Source organism: Lactuca virosa, chromosome 8 (assembly GCF_052849685.1).
Source record: "Lactuca virosa cultivar CGN04683 chromosome 8, Lactuca_virosa_CGN04683_v6, whole genome shotgun sequence".
Taxonomy (NCBI): Eukaryota; Viridiplantae; Streptophyta; class Magnoliopsida; order Asterales; family Asteraceae; genus Lactuca; species Lactuca virosa.
This window is the reverse complement of record NC_136433.1, coordinates 94501069-94513095: the sequence shown is the minus strand read 5'-3', so window position 1 is coordinate 94513095 and position 12027 is coordinate 94501069.

Here is a 12027-nt window from a genome sequence, read left to right as displayed (position 1 = left end):
GTAGCCAACCGGGCGGCGGCAACCACAGCCGGCAAACCCGACGACAAACCGTCGAACTGAACGAAGGAGAGGAGGAAGGGAAGTGGTAGATGGTTGTACCAGGCATTTCCTTGGAAATTCGCGACCCACGCAACGATGAACAACGCTTCGACTCCATTGGCGGTTCTCCGGCGATACATGTGACGTCTCCGGTAGCAAGGATTATTGTGGCGACGTTCATTAGTGAGGCGGCAGGCGGAGAGGAGGCTGTCGGACCGGCGATGAGAGTGGCGGTTGAGGGAGCTTCTTGAGGGGTGGCGGCTGCTGAATGGTGCCCTAGGGTTAGGATCGAATAATGAGAACGGGAGGAAGGATGGCATCGGGTCTCATCCCGTGTCCATCCAAACTTATGTTCATTTTAACCAATATTAGTCCCTCCTCATGATATTGTATTCAATTTAAATCTGAAACTTACACTTTAGCCCCTTGCCTCCATAAATCTTTTCAAATGACATCCGAATTCTACCATATTGTCCCCATCACTCCAAAGTTCTTTCAATTTGTATCCAAAACTTACCTAATAGCCCCTATCTTCAAAAATCCTTTCACCATAAGTCTCGAAATTACCAATCAGCCCCTAAGCCTTCAATTCTTCTTAGTTTAAGTCCATTTATTACCAAACGCACCCTGACTTCCGAAATCATTTTCTAATTTAATCCCGAACTTACACATTCAACCCCAGGAGGTTCAAATCATGTCATTTGGCTTCCTGAAACCAATACCCCACTAAATATTATTCGATTTGGGCTATAATAATATAAAATAACAATAAAATCATTTTCTCGGGGTTCCGGGTTTATTATTTAATTATTTATTTTAAATGGGATGTTACACCTACATACTTTACTTTGGGTGTGATATCGTTTCATGGAAATCTGCACGACAAAAATCGGTTTCTAGATCCTCCACAAAGGCTGAATATAAAGCCTTGGCAAATACAACATCTGAGATTTCATGGGTTCAAAGTTTGCTCATCGATCTTGGTGTCACTCAATCCATACCTCCTACGCTTTTTTGTGACAATAAAGGTGCCACCTATTTATGTGCTAATCTAGTGTATCACTCACGCATGAAACATGTGGAATTAGACTACCATTTTGTATGCGAAAAAGTTGTTGCTGGCTCATTAAAAGTTCTGCACATTCACTCTAATGACCAACTTGCTGATGCCCTCACAAAACCTCTCAGTCGCGACCCGTTTCTTCTTCTACGATCCAAGATTGGAGTCTCCGATGGATCCTCCATCTTGTGGGACGTATTACGACACAAGAATAATTAGATTTAATTTACCACATGTATATTAGTCCGTCAATGTTTACCTACTCTAGCTCCTAGTTAATCTCCTACTTATTTGTATATCACGTTTGTATATCATGACTATATATAGCCTCCTTTGTATATTGATTTAATACATAGAAACATAAACATTCAACCCTAATACCTTTATAGTATGTTATGATAGAATATATGTATACTGTATGTATATGTGTGTATAATGTATGTTATGATAGGATGTTATAATTCAAAAAAGGATGTTATAATTTACAATGTCTTTTTAAAGTATTACACTATAATAAAAAAAACAAAATAACTAAGATAATATAAATAAAAATAAAAACGAAAAGATATAATGTCATAATAGAAAAATAAAAACAAAAATAAATTGATATTAAAAATCAAAATATGAAAAAAAAGATAATATAAATAACAAATATATAATATCATTTAAAGTACAATGATATAATAAAAAATAACAAATATATAATATTTTTAATTTCTCTATTTTTTTGTAGACATGGTTTGATTTTGGGGCGATTACAAATGATTCCATGACCACAATTTATTGGGCGTCAATGAACAATCAGATATGTTGAAGACTAATATATAAGTTATTATTACTTAAAAACTAAGTAGATTGTTGGTTTTTTTTGTGTTAGTTTTATCGTATATTGACAGTCTTTGTGAAGTACCGAATGCCTTAGTTGCTGAGGTTGCTCTACAGACTTATCACATAGCCGACTCCGGTGGTGTTCCAGACACCATTGATTGGATTGCAATATTTAAGAAGGTGTTGGGTACTCGAAGGGGGCATGTAAGAGGAATTAGGCCTAAACCTTCTTCATCAGCGGGTACAAGTGCTTCATCCCAATGGCAGTCACAAACACCACAACCAACACAAGTACTTGTTAAATTCTTACAGAATTTGGTAGCTTTGCTATATTGTTAAGAACTTGATGCATTTATAGTAATTTTTGGTAGTTTGGTAGTTTGTTAAATTGTTAAAGATTTAATTGATTTGGTGGTTTAATAGTTTTTTAAATTGTTAACGACTTAATTCATTTGGTGGTTTGATAGTTCGTTAAATTGTTAATGACTTAATGTGCTTGTGACTTAATTGTAGGATGTTGATGTGAATGTTTTTCTTCAAAACCCGACGTTGACGGCCATTAGAGACATTATCCGCTCGTTTAAAAACCAAGTCAACAACGAGGAAAGCAACGGCGGGAATGACGAAGACACATAGTATTTCTTGTTTTATGTTATGAATGATATTATTTTGGATTTATTAGATAATTTATGGATGGTATATTAGACGTTTATTTGGGATTTATTAGATAGTTTATCTATGTGGTATATTTGATGTTGGGTAAATAGCATAAAAAACACTCCGTTTACACTAAAATTCTAATTTGACACCATGTTTTTTTTGTCTCTAATTTGACACTGTGTTTTCCAATTTGTTACAATTCTGACCACTTGACCGGTTAACCAGGTTACATGCTGACGTGGCATGATGACGTGTCAGTTTTGATGATGTGGCATGCTGACATGATATGCTGACGTGTCAAAAATGAATTTTTTTTCCACAAAAAACAGTAAGTTTTCACTTTTTTTTCGATTTTGACACTAAGTTTAATTTTTTCTTTCAATTTTGACACTATGTTTTTTTGTTCCAAATCGAACATCATTTTTTCCAATTTTGTTCAATTTTGACCATTTTCCATTTGAAACCGTATAAATATATTTTTTTATTACATTTTAAACCGTATAAATATATATTTTTTTTGTTTAAAAACCACATTTTTATTTAAATACAAGGTGTTTCTTTCTTTGTTTTTTTACATTCAAAGTATAATGTAAATATGCATGAGTTATATCATGAGAATCAAACTAACCATAAGCTTCTAATAAGATGTGAAAATTTCAGGGGTTGCAAACTTGACATCCGGGTTTTAATCGACTACACGCCTCCAAACCTACAAACTCATTTTAAAGTTGCGTATTTAATATAAAATACGGTTTTTATATAACTAATACATATTTATACATAAAATTATGGTTTGAATGTAAAAAAAACTTGTATTTATACAAAACTATGGTTTTTAATTCAAATGGAAAATGGTCAAAATTGAACAAAAATTGATAAATGATGTTCGATTTGGAACAAAAAAAACATAGTGTCAAAATTAAAAGAAAAAATTAAACTTAGTGTCAAAATCGAAAAAAAAGTGAAAACTTACTGTTTTTTGTGGAAAAAAAATTCAATTTTGACACGTCAGCATATCATGTCAGAATGCTACATTATCAAAACTGATACGTAATCATGTCACGTCAGCATGTAACCTGGTTAAACGGTCAAGTGGTCAGAATTGTAACAAACTGGAAAACACAATGTCAAATTTGAGACAAAAAAAACACGTTGTCAAATTAGAATTTTGGTGTAAACGGAGTGTTTTTTATGCTATTTACCCTTTGATGTTTTATGTAATGTGATATTTATTTTTATCAAATCTGCATTTTATAATATATACAAAATAATATCATAAATACATTTTTTTTTCTAAAAAAAAAAACCATTAACAGCAACACCTTTAGGGACGACATTGACCAATTGCGACGACAATTGATTCCGGGAAGAGTAGCCGGAAAACCTCTGACCGGTGGCTGGAATATTAATAGAGACGACGCTACTAGAGACAACAGAGACATTTAGCGACGATATTAGAGACGACGCAATTTGCGACGACAAACGAGTATTAGCTACGAGGTAATAGCGACGACGCTTTATCGTTGCTAAAGGTATTAGCGACGACTAGGGCCATCAATTGCAACGTTTTTTGTCGTCGCTAAAAGGTATGTTTTTTGTTGACTTAGGTTCATTGAAATTGTTTATAATGTAACGTTTATTTTACATTTTATCTACATGCTTTAATAATATTTTATTTTATCTATAATCATATTAAAATTATAATTATTTTTATTAATCAGTCTATTTTATTAGATATACAAACCAAATTGATTATTAGTTATGGATAAATCATTAATAAATTTCATTTCAAAAAAATACATATAATTTTTATTTTGTCGTAACATATATGTAAGGATTTCTTTTCTAATAAAGAGTTGCAATGATTTTCAATATCGGTGTATAATAAAAAAGTTTCATATAGTAGGTGAGCCATGAATTTAGATATGAGAATATAAACATGTTTGAAATTAAAAATATATGTAATTTCTATTTTTTTCAAACATAACTTAGAGATTTCTTTTTAAAGATATGCAATAATTTCCATTATCCGTTTATAATGATTATGTTTTTGTTATTATCTAAATTATTTTAGTTTATCAATCAGGTCGTGTAGTATATGAGTTTATAATTAAATCGGATGTTGTATAAGTGATTAATAATTATCAATTTTTACTATAATATTTTAATTGTTTTTGTAAGAATGATTCCATGGACTATAACTTAGCAAAGAATAATATAGGAAGGTGTAATCATATGTACTTAAAACGGAATGCGGAATTGGATATTGGTAACCTTTCAGGTGTCACTTCTATTGTTTCATTGATCAAATGTTGACAAAAAATCACTCAATTCTTATGATTAGGAGATAAAGGTGGAAGAAGAAGAACCTAACAAAAGACAAATGAATTTGTCAAATCAACCCTTTCCATTCTATTATTTTTCCCATTATTATTCAAAGCACACAACTGGGAAAGTGTTTTTTTTTAATTATTTTTGTGTGATCTAACACTGTATGAGTCATCATCATACTCACATTATAAGCCCGCATGATAAACAGTGTATTACAAAGTATACATTACGTGTTTGAGTTTTTTCTTTTTATTTTTTTAAACAACTGATATTTTATCAACAAATGAGTTTTATGGAAAAAACCAATTAAAAATAAATAAATAAAACTGAGTTTGAAATTCAACATACTGAGTTTATAACTATTTTACTATTTTTATTTACAACCCAACAATACTAACAGTCAAACATTGTAACACTCCGAATCAGGTATTACCTTTGTAACCCTTGTAAATAAATTAAAGGCGAAAATGGTCCCTTTCGTACGCTGGGCGTACCTAAGGGTATGCTTAGCGTACTATGGATGAAGGATCGCGAAGGAGCCTTGCGTACACGGGGCGTACTTAGGGGTACGTCGGGTGTACGCGACAGAGGGCCAAAACCCTAATTCTCGGACTTGACACCTATTTAAACACCCTTAAGCCTCTTGGACCAAACCCTATCGGCCTCTATAGCCTCGTTTCGTCCATCTACACCTGAGATATGTTGTGAGAAGGTTTTTGAGCTTAAGGAGTGGGTTTTGTGGCCATTTTAGAGTTCATTCAAGAAGAAGGAGTTGCTAAGCAAGCTTGGAGTGGTTTGGTGCTTCAAGAATCTGCATCTAGTTCACCTTGGAAGCTTCTAGAGGTATAAAGCCATGACCTTGCCATCTTATTCATTAGATCTAGCTAGGGTTTTCTATTTTGTCCCTTTAGTTAGTTTTGGACCTTCTCTTGTTAGTGGAGCAACTCTAGAGACTAAAATGGTTAGATCTGAGCCTTGTGAGCATGCTAGATGCATAAAAATGCTAGCTTGAAGAGTATTAAGACTCCATGCATGAATTTGAAGCTTTACATGAGGTCCTAATGTGAAGAATGAAGTCTTGAAGTCCCTCATGACATGAAAGGGCATAAAGCTGCCAACTTTATGCCCTAGGACGTTGTAATGTGTTCAGATCTGATTGTGGGACGTTGGATCATCGAGTATTAAGCACTTAATGGAAAAAGTGCTTAACCTGTTTGTACGCTGGGCGTAAATGGATGTACGCTGCGCGTACTGCTCAGGAACTCAGTACGTTGCGCGTACCAAGGTGGTACGCAAGGCGTACGTACCTCAGATGGGAGTGGGCTTGTTTTGGGCTTATAAGCTTTTGGGCCTTAATTAGTCATTGGGCCTCGTCACATTTTGAGTTATTGGGCCAGTCTTATCTGTTTAGGGCCATGGATACTATAGTTGGACCTTAAGAGGTCCAAAGAGTCCCAACCATTCTGCTTTATGCTGTTCCTTTGGAGATATGAGCCTAGGTTGCCATGTTAGAAGCTATTTCACCAAAAGAAGCTTTATGTGTGTTGCATGAGGGTAAAGATTGGACCTTTTCGTGATTATTGAGCATTGGGAAGTCAGATCTATAGGTTAGGGAAACAGATCTGACCTCAGAAGGTCATATGAATATTGCTATGGAATGAACTCGCCGAGTCCATAAGGGGACTCGACGAGTCGAGTCGGGTTGCCCCGATTGGTGTCCATAAGGGGATCGTTTTATTTGGAGTACATGTGTTACATTGGATTTTGATAATTATTATGAATGAAATTATGTTTTAAAAATGAAAAAAAAAATTGTGTTGGAAATTTACGTTGTTACAAATTGGTATCAGAGCCATGGTTTGAGGGATTCGGATGCACCTTCGGGTGTATTTGAACTCAAACTGAGGATTTGAGAAAGTTTTTCATAAAGGAAACAATTTTTCTAAAAAAGTAAAGGAATGTGAGGAAAGCGGAAAGAAGCAGTGTGTACGATCAGCCAGCGCCCGAACGGTGATTTCCCAAAATACCCTCACATTATGTGTTATGAGATATGATATGATATGTTATGCATGTTAGAGTAGGCTAGGTATTCCTATTAGGACTAGAGTGGCCTGATTTGTGATGCCTTAGCCTAGGAGATTACTGCTACTATGAGATGCTTCGAGAGTGAGTAGGTAGCAGTGAGGAGCTTATGAGAAGTCTACCGAAGGGTAGCCCATGCTTAGCGAGATGTAGAGCACTTGTGATCTGGGATCCTAGGAGGAGGACTTGGAATGAATGCTGATGCGGTGTGGAAGGTAGTATAGGGCCCATACTACTGAAAACACCGGATCAGTGCACAGTCCAAGTAAAAATCCTTAGGATTCCCAGGAACAAGTAGGATTGGGTGATCGAGTACGAGTATACTCGAGTGAGTCTCTGTTTTCGCTTATGTTGTGAGACATCATGGTGGGAACACATCACACCAGAGAGCAGCGGAGTCAGCAATGACGAGATTCGCAGGATGATTCATGATGAGATAGCTGCGGCTATCAGAGCAGAGATACCGGAGATGTTTGGGTCTATTAAGACCACGTGGATTGAGACATTCGATGAGCGGTAAGCCGCGGTTAATGAGGCTGCAGCCGCTGCAGCTACGACAGCTGTTGCTGCTGCTAGACCTCGGGGGGGGGGGGGAGGGGGTGACTCGTTGCTGTTCCGGGAGTTCAGCAACACGAAGCCACCAGAGTTTGATGGGACTCAGGACCCGATTGCTGCGATGATATGGATTTCTGATATTGAGGGATGCTTCTACACCTGTTCGTGTCCGGAGCATTTGAGGGTTCGGTTCGCACCGAACCAGCTCCGCTTGGGAGCGAAGGATTGGTGGAAGTTTGTGACGGCAAACTTCACTCTTGCAGAGATCTCAGAGGTGACTTGGGAGAGGTTCACCACCATGTTCAGAGATGAGTATCTTCCCCCGGTGGAGAGGGAACGGTTGGCATAGGATTTCTTGTCCCTCAAGCAGGGGACGGAGTCCGTGACTGTGATTACACGGATGTTCCACGAGAGGGCATTGTTTTGCCCTGAGCACGTGTCGTCTGAGCAGGCACGTATGAGTCGGTATTTGAGCATTCTAAGGAGAGACATTCGGGAGTTCGTGGCGAACTAGACGTACCGAACATTTGCCGAGCTCCAGGTAAATGCTCGGAAGAGGGAGATAGAGCTAGAGACTCAGGCCAGCGAGGAGGCCGAGTCTCAGAGGAGGGGACAGGCGGCCGGTGCAGTCTCAGCCGGCAGCTAAGCGGGCAAAGCCCGCCGATATGAGATCTGGAGGTCAGAAGGGCCGCACTTGTGGGAAGTGCGGTACGGGACATGATGGAGTTTGTCGAGCAGGTGCTTGCTACAAATGTGGCAAGGAGGGGCATATAGCCAAGGATTTCCCCAAGGGATTCATGGTTTGCTTTCATTGCAACCAGACTGGCCACCGGAGGGCCGAGTGTCCGCAGCTGTTACAGGGATCTGCCCCTGCTGCTACACGAGCTACTGAGGGTCGGCCAGCGAAGGCCGAGGCACCGAAGGCACGAGGGAGTGCCTTCCAGATGATACCGGAGGAGGTCCGCACAACACCTAATGTTGTGGCTGGTACTTTTCTTGTGAATTTTATACCTGCTTTGGTGTTATTAGACTCGGGTGCGAGTTGATCTTTCGTGTCATTAACGTTTAGCCAATAAGCGAGCGGTGTATGCTACTGAGGTGATTCGAGGATGTGTACTCGAGATCTTCGGTACTGAGTTCCCGATAGATCTGGTCCCGATTGCGATAAGGGACGTTTGTGTCATTGTGGGCATGGATTGGTTGAGCCGGTTTGGAGCTGTTATAGACTGCGAGTGTCAGATGGTGACGATACGAGACCCTAGTGGGGGAGTACTGATAGTATATGGCGAGGGTACCCGATGTGGGTCAGCATTTTGCTCGGCTGCCAGAGCGAGACAGAGTTTACAGCAGGGCGGTAAAGGGTTTGTAGCATATGGGATGGAACGATTGTTTGGGAGTCGAGGATTAGGAGTATGATGATTCATTATTTCCGAACTAAGAGTCAGGATTTTTAGTGGAATGTCGAGATGTCTGGTAATGGATTGGTATGAGATTCGGAATGATTAGTGGCAGTCATGATGAGAAGTTTCTGAGGATTTCATCAGAAATCCGGGATATTGGAGTTGCTTAATCTCCATCGGGGAGATTATCGCACAGTACCTTCCAAGAGTAAGTGTGATGTTTCCGGCGGAAACTGTCTGTGAGATAGATTGTTAGTGCACCAATTGGTGATGGTCCGAACCCTGAGTAGGGGAGAAGCGGGTACTTTATTGAGGGGATCTGAGATTTGTTCAAAAGCGGTTAGAGATCTGGATATAGAGATCTGCGGTTCAGGTTCATGAGATCATGGGTATTGGTGGTCGAGGCGAGACGTAGAGCGAGATAATGCATGTAGTGCATGTTGAGAACGGATGAGTGTCCCCACGACAAGTAGCCGTTGGTCGGAGACCTTGAGGTGGTTAGGAAATTCTGCGAGATTACTATGGTGAACTCGAGATGGTTGGCTCGTAAAATCTGTCCGGCAGTGGAGAGAATTATGGTTCATTAGATGGGCTGTTATGCGGTTCAGGAAAGGGCAGGAACTGATTAAGCAACAACTTCGAGGTCATTATGAGTATTCTTGCATGAGTTTTGAGCCATATAGAAGGAAGTTTCGGATTGTCGTCAACATGTTCTGGGTCATTGACGATTCCTTCATGTTTCAATTGAGAGTTGGGATACTCCATAGTGGCGTGAGATGAAAGGAAAATTTGTTGTGAGATTTTAAGGGAATGCGTGGGTGTATCTATGAATGATGAAGGAGATCAGGGGTTGAGGCAGTACATCATGAGGTTCTGTGGTAATTTGTCAAGATATCCGAGTAAGATGACCTGAAGTTCGGATTAGTTTTGAGTCTTGGGTTGAGACTGCAAGTGGCGTATTGTGTATCTGCGGTACCAGTGGGAGCCCGTGGGCATTGACATCAGGAGGGATTATTTAAGAATGAGGATTTCAGTGGAGAGAGGTTGTTGTGATGCTACGGGAAGCCGTATTACTCACTAGTCAGAGGTTGTTGTGATGCTACGGGAAGCCGTAGTACTCACTAGTCAGAGGTTGTTGTGATGCTACGGGAAGCCGTAGTACTCAATAGTCAGAGGTTGCTGTGATGCTACGGGAAGCCGTAGTACTCACTAGTCAGAGGTTGTTGTGATGCTACGGGAAGGCGTAGTACTCACTAGTCAGAGGTTGTTGTGATGCTACAGGAAGCCGTAGTACTCACTAGTCAGAGGTTGTTGTGATGCTACGGGAAGGCGTAGTACTCACTAGTCAGAGGTTGTTGTGATGCTACGGGAAGCCGTAGTACTCACTAGTCAGAGATTGTTGTGATGCTACGGGGAGCTGTAGTACTCACTAGTCAGAGGTTGTCGTGATTGCTACGGGGAGCGGTAGTACTCACTAGTCAGAGGAGAGGTTGTTGCGATGCCACAGGGAGCTGTAATGCTCTTAAGTCAGCAAGAAGTAGTTATGAGGAAGTACTCTTTGACCAAAGCACGACGCAGAAGAGTTTTGGGCGAGGGTGGCCCTAATAGTTGAGTTTTTGGGAGCCTGGCGGTCGAACCAGGAAAGAGACTGGGGTCCCCATATTTGTCAGGAATCGTTAACTTCTGACTTGAGTGGTGGTTGTCGCATCATGAGGGAATTGGAAAAAGTGGTATTCACGCGGGTTGCAGGTTGAGTCATGAGATGATTGTTTCATTGGGACAAGTGGTTCCAACGTTGGGTCGGACCAGACTCTCGAGTTTGAGTTTGGTTTTGGTAGTACGTTGGGTAGGCGAGAAAAGATTCTGGATTCTGAGGTGGATTATTGGTTGAGGGGTATTGTTGTCACCTGATATCTTAGACCCGAGTGGGGTCAGTTCGTTAGTACGGGAGATACCATGAGGTGCATGAGGCAAAATATTATTATTTCGGCTGAGGTCGAGGATGAGACGATTTCAGTTGGGAGTATAGTATTCGTTGGGGTAAAGAGAACTTCGTGACTTATGTGTCACTGGGCCGAGATAGTTGATGTGAGAAGGAAGTCAGTGAGACACTTGGAATATGATGGCTGGTTGAGAGATGACCTAGTACCCAGTGTGGAGTAGGGATCTTTGGGAGTAAGTTGGGGGTTTATGATTATAGATGTTAGAAGACATTGTGAGAGAGCATGATCACTTTCTTATATCTGAAGGCAAGAGACGATTCTCTGGTGTAATGTACCCTTTTCGTATATGGAAGTGTATTCGAGATTGTTGGGTACGTATGGCATGGGTGATCGGTAACCGATTGTTGGGTTTATATTTGGTATCAGAAGGGATATCTTAGTGGCAGAGGGGCTGGTTTTGTTTCGAATTCAGGAGTTCCTGGTCGGGTTCAGGTATTCATGGAGGAAGATATCGTTTTGGTGTGAGATCCTTTCAGTGGTGCTTTTTGGGTGTTTGGTTTCTATATATGTGGTATGAGAAGCGATTTCGAGGGCGAAATCAAATTAAGTGGGGGAGATTTGTAACATCCGGAATTTCGGGTATGATAGTTCGTGTTTCAATTTTGAGGATTTAGGAGGGACTCGACGAGTCGTAGGTCTAACTCGCTGAGTCACGTCAAGTTGATCACGTGGATTAATGAGTGGACTCGACGAGTCCAAGTATGGACTCGTCGAGTAGGTACTGGGTAGAGAAAACCCTAAGTTCTGGGGTTGGAGCTTATTTAAAGGAACTTATGACCTTGGATGCGCCTCATGTCCCCTGTGAGAAACCCTAAATCGCCATTGGAGCCATGGGAGAGTTCTTGTGATGAAATCAAGTAATTTTGGTGTGATTTTGCAAAGGAAGTGAAGGGATTCAGCTAGAAGGACCAAAGGAGGTTGTTATTCTGAGACATCCAAGCAAGGATCTCCATTCTGAGGTAGTATTTCGCCCCTTCCTTCTGTTTTGTGTAGAATCCTTGAATCTAGGGTTTTCTTTACCCCTTCTTGGATAGTATATGATGCATATGAGGTCCCAATGTGGAAAAGT